At 39.1% G+C, this 20,337-nt stretch overlaps 1 protein-coding gene across 2 annotated transcripts in view; it reads right to left on the bottom strand.

Annotated features, from left to right (window-relative positions):
• Nckap5 (NCK associated protein 5) overlaps positions 1 to 20,337 on the bottom strand; it is a 953,350-nt gene that overhangs the window by 836,034 nt on the left and 96,979 nt on the right. The window contains exon 1 of one of the 2 annotated variants that reach the window (XM_048810447.1): positions 17,103 to 17,650. The exons of the other annotated variant lie outside the window; for it this stretch is intronic. The gene's annotated coding sequence lies outside the window, so the exon portion shown is untranslated. Of the gene's footprint in view, positions 1 to 17,102; positions 17,651 to 20,337 lie in introns of those variants that run through there. 2 annotated transcript variants of the gene reach the window in all.

Consider the following 20,337-nt stretch of genomic DNA (forward strand, 5'->3'; position numbering starts at 1 on the left):
GAGAGAGAGAGAGAGAGAGAGAGAGAGAGAGAGAGAGAGAGAGAGAGAATAGAATAACATAGAAGAAATATCTTCAGAAGAAAATGGCTAAGAAATTTTCAGAATTGAAGAACTTGTATGACTAAAACTACAACATAAAGAAATAAATACTATACATATCAATACATGTAGTTTTGAAACTATAAAAACCTCAAGCTACAGAGAAAATCCTAAAAGTCATGAGAGATGCTTCCGAAATGACATGCAAATGAAAACCTATTAGACGGTTAGACTGCCAGCACATTTCAGTCAGCAGAAGTAAATGCCAGAACATAAGGCAGTAATGTCTTCAAAGTGTTGAGAGCAATTAACTGTGACTTAGAATTCTAAATTGAGCTAAAATATAATCCAAGAACTCTTTAGTCTTACTAAAAACAAAAGCTTTGTTTTCCCCAGATACTGACTAAAAAACTACTGAAGGATATATGCTAGCAAGAAATGAGAGGGAAGAAGTACGATCCTGGAGACTTTGGTGAGCAAAGGCATGGAGAAATGATGTGAGTGAATCTACCCATTGGCTACTGAAAATCGCAACTCACAAAAAAACAAAGATCAGAATGGGATTCAAAGGGTAAATTAAGTATAATAAGGTCTTAGTTTTATTTTTTAAGCATATAAAGATATTGAGTAAATTTTAATCTGCTATATATATTTTGTATTTTATTTGTATGTACATGTAAACATAGAATGCATAAATATGCATGTTACAAATTTTTAAGTAATACAGGTATTAAAAAAAGAATAAGCAAATAACGATATTATCAATTTTAATCCAAGCAGAAAGGTAGAAACCAAAAAAAACATGAAAAAAACTCAGTCAAATTGAAAGTTCATAAATTTTTTTCTTGCAGTCATTTTTACTTTGCTGCAACTTCTAATGAAAAAGAAAATATAGTAAGTTTAAAATCACATTATCTTTAAAATGGAAAGCAAAAAGAGGATTTAACTAAAACTGGAAACTCTAAAAATGAGAACAAAAAATGAGAGTAATATAAACAGAGAAAATAACCTACAAATCAATTCAAAGGTGGCCACAATAAAAGTTTTTGAAAATTTATACAATATATGCTGATCACATTATGATCCTTCAAACTCTTTATATCCTCATGGAGCCTTGAGAAAAATCACTGCCAATATTATTTAAGGAAACATTACTCTGCATGCTCACAAATTGTTCCATTGTTGAGTACTTCATTCAGCCTTATGCTTATAAATAAATGAGCTGTGTTTATTTGTCTGTCCTTCCACTAGATTAGTTATCCTTCAGGACAGGACCACAGCTCATTTACCTGGTCACAATGATCCCATTATTTGATATCTGAAATGAGCTCACCATGTCTGAAACGGTTAAATTTTGAGCAATGAATTCTCTGTAAATAACTTCTGCTGCTTCACACCTTAGAAACAGTTGCCTGTTTTTAAATTTATTGCTTTTATTTGTATCTTAAATTAAATATCATCATGCCTGAAAACTTCAGTGCACCCAGAGAAAAACAGAGGTTCTGTTTATCTTTTATATTACCTTTGGTTACCTCAGATGACTTATTTGGAAAGTATAAACTCTTTTCTCCATGAAATATTGCTTCAGAATATACCCTCTTATTAAAATATATATGAGTAAAATGTACATGTATACACACACAAAAATGTAAATCTTCTTTAGAAGTATCTATGCATATTTTCTTAAAATAAATAGTTAAAATTATATGAAAAACAGCCAAACTTCCCTCTTCATGTACTCCCAATAATATTCTCTGAATCAGAAAAAAATCCACCATTAACAATTTATCTTTCTAGATATAGATACATGTTTATATTTACGTATGTTTTTGAAACAGAAGTGGCACCCATTTCTATGTATATATTTGACCACCTTTTTTTCCCCACTTAATAAATCAGAGAAGTCTTTCCATGTCAAGATACAAATAGCTTTTCTTCATCCTTTTAATGACCATGCAGGCTCCTGAGTGTGGATGGAGCATTATTTGTTTGACTCTTCCCCTATTGATGGACACTCGGACAGCAAATAACTTTTCATTATTACAAATGATGCTGCAGTGTGCATTCTTGTGCATGCCTCTTCACATAAATGAATGAACCATTTTCCAGGATAAATAGCTAAAGGTGGCCTCTCATTTTGAATACACTCAAATTTCTATTAATCTAAATCACTGTCTCCTTCCTGTTCCATCCCAATGATTGCTTATATTTTCAGTTCAGAAAGGCAGAGAAGAATGCCCACAACTTCCCAGAAATGTAATGATCAGCCTTCAGAATCAAAATCACATCTTAAAGTATCCCCTGCCTATCAAATAACTCACTGATAAGTCACATCTGATCAAGGTCATTCCAGAATTCACACAACAAACTTCAGTGCCCTGTGGATCACAACTTGACCTTAAGTATAATTCTGGATAGGTAACTAAGGTTATGCAGGAAGGCAGAACTTATTTGGTTCTCTTTGAAAAGAGGGCTTAGAAAAGTCCTTATCTGATCCTGGGGATGACACCCAAAAGGAAATAGAGGCATAGAACCAAGTATCAGAGGCAGCTGCAGGGGAGAATTTGATTTTAGAATCACTTCTAAAACCAGCTTTTTCTTTATCTATTTTCCTTCATTATCTGTTTTAGAATATTAAACTTTTGTTTAAGTTATTGATGGCAAAGACTCCTGTCTAGTACCGTTTGAAGTTAGTGGGCCAAGAGATGTAGAAATATCCGAGTTGGGTTGCTAAATTTCTGAGGTGCACCCAGTGCAAGTTAAAACATGCTCAGTCCTCTACTTCATTCTGCCCATGGTCAGCATAGATTTAATAAGATAGAGACCAAGGCAGAGAGTAAAGGATCTGGTGGCAATCAAGCTAAGTATTTTTGTTTCCATCCATCAGAATCATGGTTGAGGGCTGAATGGTTTGCATCCCTGCTTCCCGTAATGGGCTCCAATATCCCACCAGGGCAACTTCCAGGTAGAATCTGCTTCAGTGGCCACCATGCCATACCAAGCATCCATACTAGATGGCCAGCTCTAAGAATCTCTTGTTATAATACTTTCATGAGCTCTCACTAACTACATATCTATTGATTCAAAGTGGCTCGGGAGGCTGAGGTAGGAGGATCAGGAGTTCAAAGCCAGCCTCAGCAAAAGTGAGGCACTAAGCAACTCAATGAGACCCTTTCTCTAAATAAAATACAAAATAGGCTGGGGATGTGGATCAGTGGAGTGCCCCTGAGTTCAATCCCCAGTACCAGAAACATTTTGAAGTCAAATACAAGGGAATTTTGTACCTTTACAAGAAAAACCTAGAAAAGGGAACAGGAGAGGTAGGATTCATGGTTCAAACACTTATTGTTGAAAAAACTTGTAATGGCTTAAGCATATCCCCAAAGAAATTGAAGAGAATGGCACAAAAAAAACTTTCCATCAAGAAAATATTGTTGACTATAGTAGGAAAGATTGGTATTACTTGTTATAATGTCCTGGAATTATTTTGGCTTGATATAGTGCTTTATAACTTCAGTCAATTTAAGTTGGAAATCTGAGGATGGATGAAATAACGCTATGGTTTTGTCTAACTGAAATGGCAGAGACAAAACCCTGAAACACAATTACATGTGCTCACACACACACACACTCGTCAATCCCTGTGTGTGCGCACTCACATATACACTCATACCCAGAAGCACACCTCAGCCATGTCTCCCTGACTGATCTCAGACCTTCAGAATCAAATACACTCAGGAGAAACCCAAAGGTGGAAAAGTGTCCCTATAGAAGAGTGTCTGAGTAGAAACAGACATGTGAAAGGACAAAGAGAAAGAGACAGAGGCGGTGGATTCATCACTGTTCAAGAGATTATGTATTTTCAGAACAGTATAAAGTGTTTAAAAGAAGTATTTACAGGAGTAACCATTTATCAGATTTCCCACAATGACTGCCTTTGTGCTCTGTCCTAGAATAGTCTTCAACTCTGTATGATAAATCTGTCACCTGCTCAGCTGTGCTCCATTTACCAGATTCAGGCTATGTTATAGAGTTTAAAGATAGCACAGATGCGTGCTTTGACACAGGGCATGACTGCTGTCCTGAATATAGCCCTTCAGTGCGGCTTTGGAAGGGAAAAGGATAGGGTGTGTTGATTGAGGGGCCCCATCACCATGTGCCTAGAAGGTGCTTGTTAACAGTGCCACTGGGTTTTTTATATATATATATATATATATATATATATATATATATCAGTTTTAAGCCATTTGAACAGATGAAAATACTCTAAGAAACATGAAGATCCCTCTCATTAATTTCACAAGCTTATCTATTTATGCAGTTTGGATCCCTTAGGTCAAGGAAAATGAGCAATTCTTTGTTCAAGGCTTCAAAAGATTGCAAAGTGGAGGGGGTGGTGGGGGTAAAAAGGAGATAAGAAAAAGATGAAAGCAGAGGAAGGAACATTATTTGTTCAAAGCAAGAACCTTTTCTTATCAGTCCAACCATCCATCTTTACTTTTGTGAGCCCTTTTACTATATGATCAAGTTTGTACATGGTGTGATGCTGGCATGAAAACAGTCTAAGTCAGAGCCCAGGACACGTAGCCCATGCTGCCAAGGACACGAGATTCATGCACATTAGGTATTAGGAAACTCCAAGGAACTGCAAGGAGCCTTGCAGAAATGTTGCTTTGTCTTGTTGCCCCGATGAGCATTATTTGGCCACCTCCCTGTGCAGCAACTTTCACCTAGGGCATCTTATGGACATCACTTGATCTCTGGCAGAGCTGATCAAATGCCTCTGTTTTGCTTGGTGGTTCTCAGACTGGTCCTAAGCATTCGGTATGGTGAACTGTATAAATGTGTGTTCCATTCTTATTCTGCAGGGATTCTGCTGTGGTTTGCAAACCGCTCTTCACTCTTCCATCTACTAATATGTCATCACTCAATTCTGTCATGCCCTATTCAGACCTGTGCATCTGTCTGTCTCCCTTCCTGGAATGGCCTCTGCCCCACTCACAGAGTCAGTATTATCCCTGCAATCGCTCCTGTTTACTCCTACAATCTGGTCTTCTGGTCCACTGGGATGACCTCTTCCATACTCTTGTTTCCATGGAGATTACTATGTTAGATATACAAGGCCTGTGATGGAAAAGGCCTTGGAATCCTATGCCTACCTCACCTCCCTTCTTGGTGAAGGCCATCTTTCACTGTCTGAGAACTTCCAGGGACAAGGACCTAATTCATAAAATCCCATTTTCTTTCTGTGAATTTCTAAAGGAACAATGCCTAATATTAGGCCACAGCTACTTCTCTTTAACATCCACCTTTAAGAAGTAGTCCTGTTCTTGTCAGTCAATTAAAACACCACCATTACTCTCACATATGGTGAATAGGACTATAAACTTGAACGATCACCTTGAAAGACTGGCAGTATCTCTTAGATACTCTACAATGTGGCAATTGTACACACACTCAGCGGATATGTTTTATTTGTTTATGAAGTGACACAAGAGGCATGTTCTAGAATATTTATCACAGCACTATTTGTAAGAATCCCAAACTAGAAACTAGCAAAATACTCCTGAATAGCAGAAAGACGATACTGAGGTAGAGTCACACAATGGAAAATTATACAACAATAACAATGGAAAATATACAATTAAGCATAGTAATATTAATGAATCACACTGACATAATTTGAATAAAAGAGGTCAAACCCAAAATCATACATACTATGTAGTTCTATTTCCATAATGCCTACAAACAGGCAAAATTAATCTTTTCCATCAGAAATGGGCATGGTGGTCACTATAGGGAACTGCAGGAGGGTTCCTAGGGTGCTGGTGATATGTCTTGGTTTGTGCATTGGTAATATAAATACAGTTTGTAAAAATGTATCAAGCTATATATTTAGATTCACTGATCTGTATATATATTACACTTCAAAACAGTTTTAAAATCTTCTTCCTCCAAATGACCCAAATCTAATTTCTTTAGCTATTTTTCATGATATCGGTTCTAGAAATGTATAAGATCCTAGCCCTTATAAAATCATCTTAATTTATCAATGTTCTGATCATTCATTTGGAACCTAATCCTATTTAGTTTCTAATATTCTTTAAATGTCTCATGAGGGACTAACTCCTTCCCCCTATATATTGTGAACCCCATAGATAGAAATTTTGCCTTTTGATTCACTAGTAGCACATATATTCAGTGTAGATTATTACTAAGAATAAATGTACCTTCCTTCCTCTTCCTTATCAATTGCAGATGAAAGAGGAGATGGAATTTGTATGGGGCCTATTAGATCAACCAAACCAGGTATTTCCTTCATTTTATTTTTCCAAAGGTTTAATTCTAATGTATCCACTGAAGACAAATTTGATTTTGCTTATTTCTTCTATGTCCTCAGGCTGACCAATGGCTGATCTTTGCCTTGATTTGCAAGTCCTTTTCAGATTGCTTTGGTATGGAGAGATGGAGACCCTTTTTTTAAGGAGATCTCCCTAAATGATCTGGTCTTCATCTTCCAAAAGCTGGCCTAATGCCTGAAAGCCTTCCTTATAATTTTCTCTTTTCAAGGAGGAAACATACTCATTTGGACAATGACACAATGAGGCAGAAGGCTTTATCTTCCTGTAAGTTAATGGCACCATCCTTCCTGATGGGTTCATAGAAGGTGAAATAAGTGAGCCATACAACACAAACCACATCGCTAATGGAGAAGAAAGAGATCTGAGTTCTAAATAATGGAAGGAAAATAATGTTTTAGATGTTGATATCAGCCTTTGGCTGATCGCTTATCTTTCCAGAACAAATATTGGCAGAACAATCTTTAGACATTTACATCACGGATGCTGTTTGTCTCTCTGCTCACACACTCATTTGCTCACTTGTCACCTGCTGTGCTTGACTGCTGTGCAAGGTCTGCTGAATCTCCCTTTCCACTTGGCACAGTTTTTCCTGGAGAACATTCATGTATATCAGGCACTTCTGCAGACAAACTGCAGAAAGAGAGGCCAGCGTCTAGCTACACTCATACTCCTGCCACTCATCTGCCATCAAAACCCATGTCCAGTCTACACAAGTACAGTCTATGCACCCCAGGTTTTCTCTATATATATATAAAGATATAGAAGGGAAAGAAAGAGATCGGATGAAATTATGAATCTGCAAAGATTCTTACCCAGCCTGTTGAGGAGCTATCTCCATAAAATTGAAGACACATGTCAGTTCTTTATAAAGATCATGCAAAACAGAGAAGGAAAATCTAAGAAACCTACTCATGCAGAAACTATTTAATCAAAGGGTAAAGACAATTATAACATCTGTTAATCTTCAGTAGAGGTTATAATTAGATGCTTTGGAGAAACACCCTTTCAAGGGTGATCCTCTCACATCTGTTGTGAGGACACACGGCATTGTGCAGTGACGAATCACTTCAGCACTTTGGAAAAATGGGATACTGCTAGGGATCAAAGATACTGCCAGGGTCCCCAGGACGCCCATGCACACAGACCAGTGCTGAGCCCACTGTCCTGGCTTTGCTTCTTGCTGCTTTGATAATTGCCTGTGTTGTGAGTCAGGCTGCAATCATTGTGTGATTAGGAATAACAGGATCACGGTGCCAGGAATGGCCTTGGGACCATCTGATCTCCCCCTCACTTTGCAGATGGGGCCACTTGATCCCACGTCCTACAGCTGGCTTGGGGCAGGATTTTACAAGCGGGGTCACTCCATTCTCTCTCTCTAGATCACACCCTCCTCTACCATGCAGCCTGCTCCTTTGGGGCTCTCTTTCCCTTTGGCCTAGAATTTGGATGTGTTCTTTGTTTAACAGGATCAGCATTGTAATGAGGCCCTAGGGCATTTGATGATTATAGAAACACTGAAAAGACTGGAATGTTGGCCCTTTTTCTCTGACTCCTGCTCCACTGAGAAACACTGACCATCCTCTGCTCTGCTCGGGTGAGGAAGAAGGAGAGAAAAAAATGAATAGGAAGAGGGTGTAGAAGAGCAAAAGGGATAATTGAGGGAGAGATGAGATTCAAGTTGGGCAGAGGACAAGATTAAAGAGACGAAAAACCGAGCAATAGGAAAGAGAAAAACAAGAGAATGAATGAAGAGAGAAAATAAAAAGAGAAAGAAAGATGGAAAAGAGGAAGGAGATGGCTGGGGAAAATGGGTCAGGGATACATAACAAGGGAACAAAATGAGGACATATCAGAAAGAGCTGAACACTCATCACACCCTGTCTACCCCATAACCCGGTCCCACTGTTCTTCAAAGAAGGAGCTGTATACAAACCGGAATCTGAGGGATTTGACAGTTTTACCAAATAAAGAAGCAGAGATGATAAAGCCAGGAGTGTCAATCAGCAGATGCAGCATTGAGCCAAGAAAACTATTCTCACATGATCAGGACAGCCAGGAGGGGATTAGGGTGGACAGTTTCCTTACTGGTTGTTTTGGGTTGCAAATACATGTTTGTATCAAAATACCAAGTAAAAAGAGCTCTTGACATTTGACATCAGGATTAAGCAATGTGTCCCTGAGACACAGAGCACTGCCATCTCCTTCAGTTGCCTACAGCATTCATCTGCTTACATGGGCCATAATGTCCTCAATGATAAGGAGCCAATGATGATCTTAAGGGTCACCATGTGTTTAGCTTATTTTTATGCAGTTATGCCATGGGCTTTATCTCATTTAATTCTCACAATGATCCTTTAAGAAGGTAATACAATCTAAACATCTGTCTCAAACTCTTACTTTGTAATCTGGAACAAATTAATCTCTGGGTACCTTGGCTTTCTCATCCATACAGTGGATGAATAATAATGTCTATCTCAGAGGGCTGTTAGAAGGGTTAGGTGAGACAATATACATAGAAAGTACAATGAGGTAGACATTTTATGAAGACTTAGGTGAAGTCACTGTTGATACTCCTCTGTTTTACAGATGAGAAGATCAAGAACAATTAGGTTAAAGAACTCACCCAAATTCAGTAGAGGTCAGGACAGAGACTGGAACTCAGGGATACCCAAGGGCAAATGCCTCTTGGGTAGGCGCTATAGTGATATGTTTTCCATTACTTTATCTGTGTTAACTGATTCCAAAGACCCTGGTCTTTCTAATACCACCTTTAAGGAATACAATTTCATGATGGTCTCCAGAAAAATCACCAGCCCAACCTGGGAAATATGAAAGAACATGTGGCTCATCTGGGGACACTTTTCTGCTCCCATTCCTCCTGTCCTTGTCAACAAGAGAAGAAATCCTTCTCCATTCTCTTGTTATTTTTAAACCTGCGGAGCTACCACTTGATAAATACCACAAATATTGGATCCTTGAACTACCGGAAATAAAAAAAATATTCACTCGCTCATAGAAAGTTAAAAAATTTCCCTGAGTCCATAGGCATCCTGAAGGCCATGAGATTTGAACACCATCAGCTGACTTATAAAAATGAATGTCTTCCTTAAGTGTAGAAATGGAGAAGAAAAAAACCAGTAAGCAAAGAATCAGAACGCTTGCTTACATTCATCCTTTTGTCAAATAGTTTTTGGGTACCTACGGTGTGCCAGCCACTGTTCTAAGTGCCAAGTCTACCATGTTAAACAAGACAGATGCAGGTTCTGCCTTCATGGAATAGCTAGCCTTGCTGAGGAAATGTTCTTAATCAAAGTTGACCATATGTTTGAAAACACGTAAGTGTTTTCAATGTATATTGTTTCATCTAACCCTTCTAATAGCCCTCTGAGATAGACATTATTATTCATCCCACTGTAGAGATAAGTGCAGTGGAAAACAAGGACATGAGGTTCACAGGGCACATAACAAGCAGAAAAAGCCTACCTGAGGGAGCCAGTTAGGCTGAGAAGAAGTTGCCCCCAGGAGGATGGAGTGGGGAGAAGAGAGCCTCCTTAAAAAGGAGAGTCTTGTAGAAGAGGAGCCGAAAGGTCAGTGAGCAGGAAGAAGATTGCACTGCACTAACCTGCTGGATGACTTTAGAAATATCAGCTCTCCTCTCCCCTGGTTTCTTCCACTGGAAAACGAGCAGGACAGAGAACTGGAAATGATCCCAGCGCCCTCAGTGCAGATTCTTTCCCTGCATCTGAATGGAGGGCATACTACAGAATGTCATGATTTTAAATCATATTTTACATCAGCTGCAGGGAAGAGGAAATGCTTTTATTTTATAGTGGGTTCACTCAAATGTAGGAAGCAAGTCTAAACTGTACCCGGGATAGAAAAGCCATTGTCTCTTCTCCATATTCCACAGCCAACCTGAGGTTCCAGCTAGTAAGCTCAGAGAACAGCATTCTAACTTCAAAAAAAAAAAAAAAATGTTGTGTATAGATTTTATGACTAGGCATCCAAAGTCTTGATTTGATTGATGGGTTATTAATGATCTTTCTGAATTTTCCAATTTCCTACTAAGAAAACAATAAAAATGAAAGCTAAGATGTCTAATTCCTCCATATAGAAAGAAATGCATTGTACTTTAAAAATTATTTTGGTAGTTTTACTGCTATTAATCAGAAATTCTAAAACAATGCCTTCTTTAATAGGGTGTCTGTGGCTGTTGGCTATTGGTTGATACGTGAACTTTTACTCAGTTTAACAAGGCCCTCTACTGGCAATCTGAAAAACACTGTCCCTAAAGGTGAAGTCTTTCCCATTCTTTTATGTAAATGTTTTAACTACTTCCAATGACAATGTATCTCACATTCCTAATTGTACAATTCAGGGCTGAAACACCAGTGAGAGGAGAATGAGAAAAGGGAAGAAATAAATGTCATGTGAGGAGGCCATTTTTTTTAAACTACTCACAGAATAAAATTACATGAAATATCATTTGCTTTCCTCAGAGGAAGCTATTCTAGATGTTAAAGATATACAGGAAGAAAGAAATTCTTAAAGAATATTGGGTATTCATGGGACCATAAAACTAAATTATGAATGTTATTTACCAAATATAATAAACCAGATCTTTTCTATTTACCCAAATATGAGTAACTGACTATAATTAAAATAAAGGACACACTGGAGATAGGCATTTTAAATTACTTTTGATATAGCATAATTAATAATTAACTTCTCCCCCTTGACAACTGACATAAAAAAAACAGTATAGGATAACTTGAGAATTTAACTATTAATATAAGAAAAATATCTTAAGGGGAGATTACTTTTGACACATATGTCAAAGGACTATTGAAGCCAGTGAGAAAAGTTCATTAAAATCTTTAAAAACTAAGTGAATTTTTGAAGAAAGACAATTAATAACTTTAGGGAAATATTTTAATAGAAAGGAAATGTGATCATAGTAAGTTATTTGACTCAACAGTAAACAACACAGTTGGCCTTCTCCCTGTGTCTGTTCCATATGAGTAGATTCAGCCAACAGCAGATGGATAATATGGGAGGAAAAATATTCAGGTGCATATCAAACATACTTAGATATTTTTCTTGTCATTATTCTGTGAAAAACACAGCATAAGGGCTATTTATATAGTAATTATATTTTAACAGGTATTATAAGTAATCTAGAAATTATTTAAAACATATGGGAGGTTACATGTGAATACTATGCCATTTTATATAAGAAACTTAAGCATCCATGAATTTTAATACCATAATGAGCCCTAAAATCAATCCCCAGTAGATACCAAGGCATGTCTGTATTTATAATCATGACAAAAAATAGGCAATAAATATCCATTTAATCAAAAATGTGATATATTGAAGAATAAGGAAGATGTAGGAAACATTTAATCTACCATAATGGGAAACACATAATTTGATATTTTACACAGATAAAGAAACATCTTATTTGGAAATATTACATTAAAAAGTAGCTAAAAGAGCAGACAATCTTTGAAAAACAGAAATGAAATTTGGGATAAGGAGGGGTGGCTCAAGAGCTATGAAACATAAAGATTTGCAATGTTTATGTATATAAGCACTTCAGCATTATCAGTAATATTCACAAATATGAATATAAATAAATAAACATTTTAGTATTGCTGGGTTTTCTAAATTGTAAGCATGTATTACTTTGATTTTTTGCGTTTTTTAAAAGCCAGTTTATCATTGACAATGGAAGCTTTAGGGACATATCTTCTGGGCTGGCCTGGCTCAGTTCTGTGTTTCCAGATTCAATTTGCCAAATGAAGCATGTACCCTTTGTGGGGCAGTTTGTCAGACATGCATCTCAACAGTAACACTTGTTCCCACATTTCAGAAATAACAGATCTTCTTTCAACACCGTAATATTTATCTGCCATGTTATTATCCAAGCTTATGCTCCAAAATGGGTTCGGGACTTTCCTCTTGACCTCGGTCCATTGGGTTCCTACAGTGCATCCGAATTCTACTCAAAGAAATCATTAATCCACTCTTTCCAAGAGGAGAGATCTGGTTTCTTGCCCTGAAAATACCAAGATTAATTTATGTAACTACTGGGAAGTACTTTGTGTAATTGGGGCTTCCAAAACGACATGATACACTTCATTAGACAAGTATTTATTGGGGCACTGTAAACATTGTGGGTAATGTTCTATGTATCCAAGAGATTTATTATTTCATTTGTAAAGGAGGCACAATTGGGAATCCAAAATTCCAGAGGCATTAAACCTTGTAGAATTAAAGAACTGGAGAGAAATGAGGCTGTAAGGATCTTATGCTTAAGCGGTCCAGTGACTTTGCCCAGTGTGTAGCCTAAACCATTCTGGCCATTTAAATCCTCTTTCACAAAATACTACCACATCTTTGGAGAAACTTTTCTAGGGACCAACCAAATGGCCAACCATTATTTCCAATTGTGTCTTTTTATCTAATCCCTCAATTTTACTCTTGACCAAGCCTGCCAACACCCATACCAAGAATGCAAATAATTTTGATGTTCAACTATAAACTTAGGTGAATCTTCAAGGAGATTCATAACTGAGATTTAAAGGGGGGGGGGGGGGAAAGGGCTGGGCCTGGGCTTTAGATACTTCTGAAGAGGAGAACATGTGAATCACCAGTTCAACTGGCTGGCACTCAGAACTGTTAATCTGATTTACCACTCTGCCAGTACAAGCAATCCAGAGGCCCATGTGAGTGTCCACAGCTCCAGTGTGGGTGAGGCTCATGCTAGGGTCAGCCCTGCATCTCCAGAAAGTAGCATGGTGGAAGTTCAGGGTATACACAGTATGTGCAAACACTGCCGTACCTCTTACCACCTCTTGTGCACATTACTTAACCTCTCTGATCCTCAGTTATCCTTGCTTGGGTAATAAATATGATGACTATAATGACAGAGCATGTGCAAAGAGCTTAGAAATAAGCCTGGTATACAGGAATCACTCCATATTAATATAAGTAGAAAATAATTCAAATCTGCTCTTAGAGTACCCATCAACAACACAGTCCTTCCTTTTCCTCCTCATTTATTGGGCCCACACCCTCTGTGCCAGGTGCAGGGCTATGCATAAGATTACCAATTTGGCAACTCAACACCCCTACAATCTTGTGACAGAGGCAGAATGCAAAGATATCATTTTTAAGTGGGGTCATACAGTTTAGGCAATCCAACAGAATTCGGTCAGAATCTGATGGGTGTGTTCTCTCCTTCATCCAAGAGAAGGGGGATTAAAAAGAGGGTGGTGTTGTGTAAGACCACAGTCTGCTCTGGAAGTGGGGAAGGCAGATGCTACCTAGAGAGGAGTAGCAGTAAAGATGACTTGAGAGTGGGGAAAGGCTTAGATGTGACATCACAGGAAAGGGGGCAGCCACAGGACCTAGAGTCAAATGGGAATGAAGAAACTTGGTGAGCAGTATTTTTTCATCTACTCCGCAAGTAATTCACTAAAGATAGTAGCTCTCAAGGTGGGTGTCAGGCAGGTGAATCCTCATGACACTTAGAGGCTGAAGAGGGGACCAATGAACACATACTTCCATGGTGCATAAGGACATCTGTCCATGGCACGTAGGGCATGGAAAACTGCCCATAGGAGGGGAAGGGTAAGCACGAGCTGGGAGGACAAACTTGGTATATAGAGAGGGACCACAGTAGTGCTACAAGAGTATAAAAGTGGAGAGGTGCTGAAGAGAATATTCGGCTTACAGAAAGCAAGTCCCAGCTGCTAATAAGCCAGTAGTCCTCTCTGAATCATCGGAAGAACTTTTAACTATAAACGCATTCCACCTTGGAGATGTTGATTCATTAAGTCTGGGAAGGGAGGCAGGCATCAGCAAGGTAAATAGTGTCAATGATAGCTAATACTTAGTCATACGAAATGTATGCCTAGCATTGTGTTACATGTCTTAGCTATGTGGATATATTTCAACCTCCCGACCCTTCCACGAAGCAGGAACTGTTACTATCCAAATTTGAAAGAAGAGAAAGTGAAACAACAACAACAAAAAAATTTAGTGGATTAACTGTGGGATCATAGAGCCAGCAAGTGGAGGAAATAGGGATTAAACCCCAGCAATGCCATTCCAGAGTCAAGTCCTTAATCAATATGCCACAGTTCCTCCCGGACAGAAGATTCTGATGCAAGCAAAACTCCAGCATAGATATTAGTATATGCAGGGAGCACAAAGAAATGAAGCAGGGTAGAGTGGCAGGCATCCCATCAAGTATAGCCCAGTATTTTGTGCTCAGAATTCTGGCATCACAGGCCTTCACCAGAGTGAAGAAAAATTTAAAGCCACTAAGCACAGTTAACAGATAATTTTGTCAAGCCAAGTGTGGAAGCCTGAGGATTTGATGTGGTAAAATGCATATTTGATTCATTCTTTCATATATTTAGCATCATGCACTAAACAACTTCTTTGTGGACAAAGGAAGTTTCACAACATAGTCTTTGCTTTCAATGGAAGGAGATATTTATGCGGCCCAAGAGTTCCAGGTCCCATTGGCAAAAGCTAGCACAAGATACCATGAGGAGCCAAACAAGTACAAGTGCAAGATCACTTGGATCTGTAGAGTCCACAGAGGCACCCCAAGGTGGGAGTGTCGGGGCAAGGAAGGGTCCAGAGAGAAGAGGAATGCAGGGCATGAGTGGGGCCTGTGGAATGCTGGAGAGTGGGAGGGGCCATCAAGGAAAAAAATGAAGAAAAAGCTTCCATTGGAAAGGGAGTCCATAAGTGGAGGAAAACAAGCAAGCTATAGTGTACAAAAAGTTTGAGACTTGGAAGTAAAGCAGAAACAACATTATCAGAGTTGGGAATCACCTTAGCTAGCCCAACCCGCACTCAATCCAAAATACCTTCTGTACTAATTCAGCTATTACCTTGCTCGCCTCTAGGCCAACTGTAAAATAATCACAGGGTTCCCTTTCATTTGCTAGTGAAAACAACAATGAGGAACAGAGACGTAAAGAAATGTAACCAGAGCCAAAGACAAAACAGGAACATTCAGTCTTTGCCAGACCACCTTCATCTGTACACCTGCACGCAACTCTGCTCCTGCAAGAAGCATACGAAACCTATGTGGATCCTATTTCTTTTTAATCTTTAAGAACTTGAAGAGCAGAATGCATGCTGGAGTGGGCATGGAAGACACAGTTTCTAGTGGGAACTCTGGTACCCTCTTTACTGGGTGTCTCTGACAAATCACCACCCCACCTCATGACCCAATTTTTCTTTTGTAAAATGATAAACTTCCACTAATAGTTTGCAAACTATGTTAACAGCAAATCCCTTATTTTGTACAAAAAATCTGCAGATAGCAGTAAGCTCTAATATATAAAACACACCCAAGCAGCATGTGCTCTGATGGAAAAATTGGGAGCTGACACCACAAGGACTCCATAGAAAAGAGTTGAATATTTTAGTACCTTCCTACACTGGCTTCTAAGGGAAAGGCAGTCAGGGCTGTCAAGGTGCTCCTGAGCTGATGACAGAGCAGCTGGATTCAGGAGCAAGTCAGCCTCCTGGAATGAGTCATGGGTTTCGCGTGCAGGAGCTAACAGGCTAACAGCCACTTCTTGCCAGCGGGCTGTCAGGTCTAGAGGGCAGGAATCAGTGGTGATTTGCTACTAGCTGCAAGTGGCTGAACTGCAGGCGCTGAGGAGGAAATCCCAGGCAGCTCCAAGGATCCACAGAAAGACAAGTTTACAAGACTCCTATGAAGAACTTCACGCCACAGGAGGAGAGCCAGTGCAGCAAAAAAAGACAGAGTCCCTGTCCAGACTGCTGGTGCAGGGAGCCTGCTTCCTGTTTAAATCCTAGAGAATACTTAGAGAGTTTTAGAGCCCTTGGGGAAAGTGAAAGAAAGGATATAGATCTTGCCCACCAACAAGCTGAGTGTCAAAGTTGACTTTTTCAGTAGTACATTAACTCCAGTTGCTAACTCAGAAGGCACATCAGATACTCAAAGTGGGTGGTGGTTGTGGGGGAAATCCATATAGAAGGGGTTTGAATTTCAAAACATTTTTTAATGCATACTAGCACCTGAGAATGAATGAGTTTGAAAGAGGAGGAGGGCAGGGGGGAGAAAGAAAGAAAAGGGGAGAGTCCAAGGAGAGGGCACAGCAGGATGAAGAACAAGACTATGAACGTCAACAAGCACACATTAGAAATCTATAAGCCACACACACATTAAAAAAAATCAGAGGAAAAGGGGAATTTTCCTCTCTAGCAACCAGTTAATTAAAATTAGTCTTTATAGCATTCAGTTAAACTGCATAGGTCAACCTAACAGTTTTTTTGTTTGGTCAGTTGGTACTTTACAACACAAAAAGCAAAAACAACAACCAACAACCAAAAAAAAAAAAAAAAGAGAAAAAAAAAAAAAAAAACCCCACCAAACTCCACCTCACTGCAGAGGCAAATGAAGATTAGCAATTCATCCATCTGCATCGTGGTGCCTGTCCTGAGTCTATATGTCCTCTCCACCTAACCCCAGTCAACTTTAGCGCACTAAAATTACTTGGAAGAAATGCATACTTGTGGCTGCCGAGAGAGAGCCTGCAGAAAAGCGTAAACATCATCATCTCACTTTAAAAGGAAAGCAAGCTGTATAAACAAGAAAAAACTGTTACAAGAGTTAAAAAAAAAAAATCCCAACAGTCTTACTTGTAGTTAGCTCCTCAGTGAACACAAATCACACAGTCCTGGAGACAGACAGAGGAACTGCAACGACTCAACCCCTCTCTGCTGCTAAAAATCTCCTCCCGCGGTTATGCTCTGTTTACGTTTCAAGCATTCAAAGACCGCGGCTAAGAGACTCCTCGGTTTTCCTGAATATCCACGGCATCAGCGAGGTCCTGCCGCGAATCACGGGCGAGTTTGCGGAGACTTGCTCCCTGGGCTGCGGCTCCGTAGTTGCTCCGAGCTTGTAAATACAAGCTCCGTGGACAAAGTCCCAAATGACATCACTGGCAGCTGCTTATTGTTGAGTCTTTATTAACTGACTGTCAAAAAGAAAGGAGGGGGTGGGGAGCAAGAGTATCTTTTTCTGCAGCAAAATCGGTCTCTTGGAGTGGGTTCCAGTTATACACGCGTAAATAATCCCATTGATTCACATTTTTTGAGAGCTTGGCTTCTTTGAGGTGCGAAAAAAGCCAGAGAATCGCCTCTACCGATGCAGGCTGGATAAACTGCAGACGTGGAGGAAAGTTTCAAGTGTGCCAGGGCGGCACTCTCAGGTTGTTTACCCACCTGCTTCGAGTCAGTTTCAGAGTTTGATGATTCATAAATATATATTATTAGTTGTGTCTTACATTGCATAATAACTTTTTACTGTGATCTATATACCGGGCCAACTTTTTTCATGTAAATGGATTGCTTTGGGTTGCAACTCTTTTTTTTTTTTTGAGACCCTTTAAAGTTTCTCAACTTAGGAAGAAGGAAGGGCGCTCTGAAATCATAAGGAAAATTTTGTGTGTATTTGCAAACGTGATAATACGACCCATCCTCCACCCAGGGAAGAAGGCTGGAAGGTTTCTTTTAGTTCTCAAATGTTTAATAATTTTTGTACCACCCCCATCACTCAAAATAAATAAATAAATAAATAAGAATAGATATGAATTTCTGCCAAGTACCACAGATAATTTCAAACAATGTTATGAACCTCACTCACTTTCAACTATCAAAATAAAAGTGGGCACTTTTCCCTATTTTCCACTCTCTCATCAGATCTCTTTTTCTGTCAGCTGGTTCTTAAGAGTTTTTATAGTTGTCTCCCCACCCATCCCAGCCCCCACCTAGAGACATTCCACACATCGAGCACTGAGTCCCTCCTATGAAGCTTGAACACCCCAGCCACTGTTTTCCTTCCTTCCTCTGGGATGCTATAATGATGCTTACTATTTATATTTATTTGCTGCTTTTTATACACTGACTTGTATTTTTAGTTTGTTTTTTAGCCATCTGTGTTCTGTCTCCCCAACTCAGTTTGAAAAGTCTCTGAGAGCAGCCAGTGTGCTGAAAGTGTTGTTTATTTGTTTATACCCAGATCCCCTGCCATAGCGAATGCTAAACAGAAATGCAGAGCAGGAAGGCACTGAGGGTGGAGACAAGAACAAGGTTAGTAGATCTCACTCCCTGGCATCTCACTACCTACCTACAGTGGGTGCTCACTCTGTGTCTGAAAATTATTTTCTCAAAGAATAGCAATTGATTATTGATTTGGCAGGATCTCAAAACCCCAGAATATGCCACTTTCATGTAGGAATCAAAGACAGCATATATTTTATAAATTACCAATTGATCTGAAATGAACATAATGTTATTGAAGTAAATTCGAGATATCTAAATATTTAACACATGCAAATTCTTAGGCCCAGCAATTTCACTTTTCCATAGTGACCTCACAAGTATGAAGAACACTAGGAGATATATATATATATATATATATATATATATATATATATATATACACACACACACACACACACACACAAGAATGTTCTTTACAGGATTATTTGTCATCCAATAAGAATAACTTAAATGTTAATTGATATGAGAAAAGGTAAATCAAGGTAACTGAATATGCTAACAAGGACAGAGTTAGATGGTTGCTTACTGAATGAATAATCCAAATTCCAATATTGTACGTGGTATATGATGAGAAGAATCACACAAATTATAAATGTTGATTATTTGGGGGGATGTGAAGTGGGAGGAATCACCTCTTTTATATACTTCTGTGTGGTTTGATGTTTCTTTTCAATGATCACATTCCATTTTTGTTATCAAAAATAATTTTAATAATGAGACAGTTTTTCAGAATACATCTCAAGGGGAAACCTAACTATTCTTTTACCAAATGTCTGATATTAGTGTTTGCTTGATGAAGCTCTATTAGTTGAATGGATGCTGGGGAGTTCTTCCTCGGAGGCATCAGAGTGTAGAAAGGGACTATGATAGAAAAGAGGGGGAACCAGGTACTTAGTTTTCATTCCTGATCCAAAGACTGACACTGGCTTCCCATCACATTTAAGAACTAATTTGAAAACCTCTTATACGCTTTCCACCTTAAGAATGATTAAGGTTAAGTGCTGAGAACATAAAGTGCTGACCTTTCCCTGTGCAACTGCAGTTTGACAAATGGAGCTTTAAGGGAGACAAGTATGAATCGCTTTGGTTCAGTTCACTGGTCCCCAGCAAGCATTGCAGACAAGTCAGAAAACCTGTAGAGGTGCAGGTTTGGCCAGCTCCTTGTTCTGGCTAGTCTAACAGGAAGGGATCCTCTAGGGGGAGGCTGGAAAAGTGTAAGCTACAGTGAGTCTTCAGAGCTATATTCAGAAGAGACCTAGGGCTTTTCAGTGGCCTGCAGTGATGGCACAAGACCCACGCCTATGTACCCTCCACACTGCCTGAGGGCCTCCGTAGTAAAACTCCAGGGCATAAGTTACAGATTAGACACTATGTTTTTCTTTTAGGGGGAAAAATGTCCAAGAAAAAGAATGACTGAAAGTTTCCACCAAGGTAAGATATGTTTTCCAAAGGACTATTTCCATTGCACACTGGAGTCCTACCTCACGGTGAGATGATACCTTATGTCTATAATGGTTTCAAAAAAGGAATATGTGCCCATATTTTCTACATGGGTCTTGTTGTTGGTCGTGGTGTTAGTTTACCTATGATAGGACCCAGAGGCCGGGTTCTCTTTAACTGTACATTTGGAGCCCAGAGGGTCATATATTTCTAAGCAAGAGTTAAATATAAGTGCTGTACATACTTGACTTATAACTTAGTGTAAAAATAAAGAGAGGGCAGTTGAGGGTGAGTGGGAACAGGTCTATCCTCCTCACAGCCCCTCTGCTAGGTGATCAACTAATAGGGCTGCTGAAATCACTACCACTTT

This window comes from Marmota marmota, unplaced genomic scaffold (genome assembly GCF_001458135.2).
Source record: "Marmota marmota marmota unplaced genomic scaffold, marMar, whole genome shotgun sequence".
In the NCBI taxonomy this organism is placed as follows: Eukaryota; Metazoa; Chordata; class Mammalia; order Rodentia; family Sciuridae; genus Marmota; species Marmota marmota.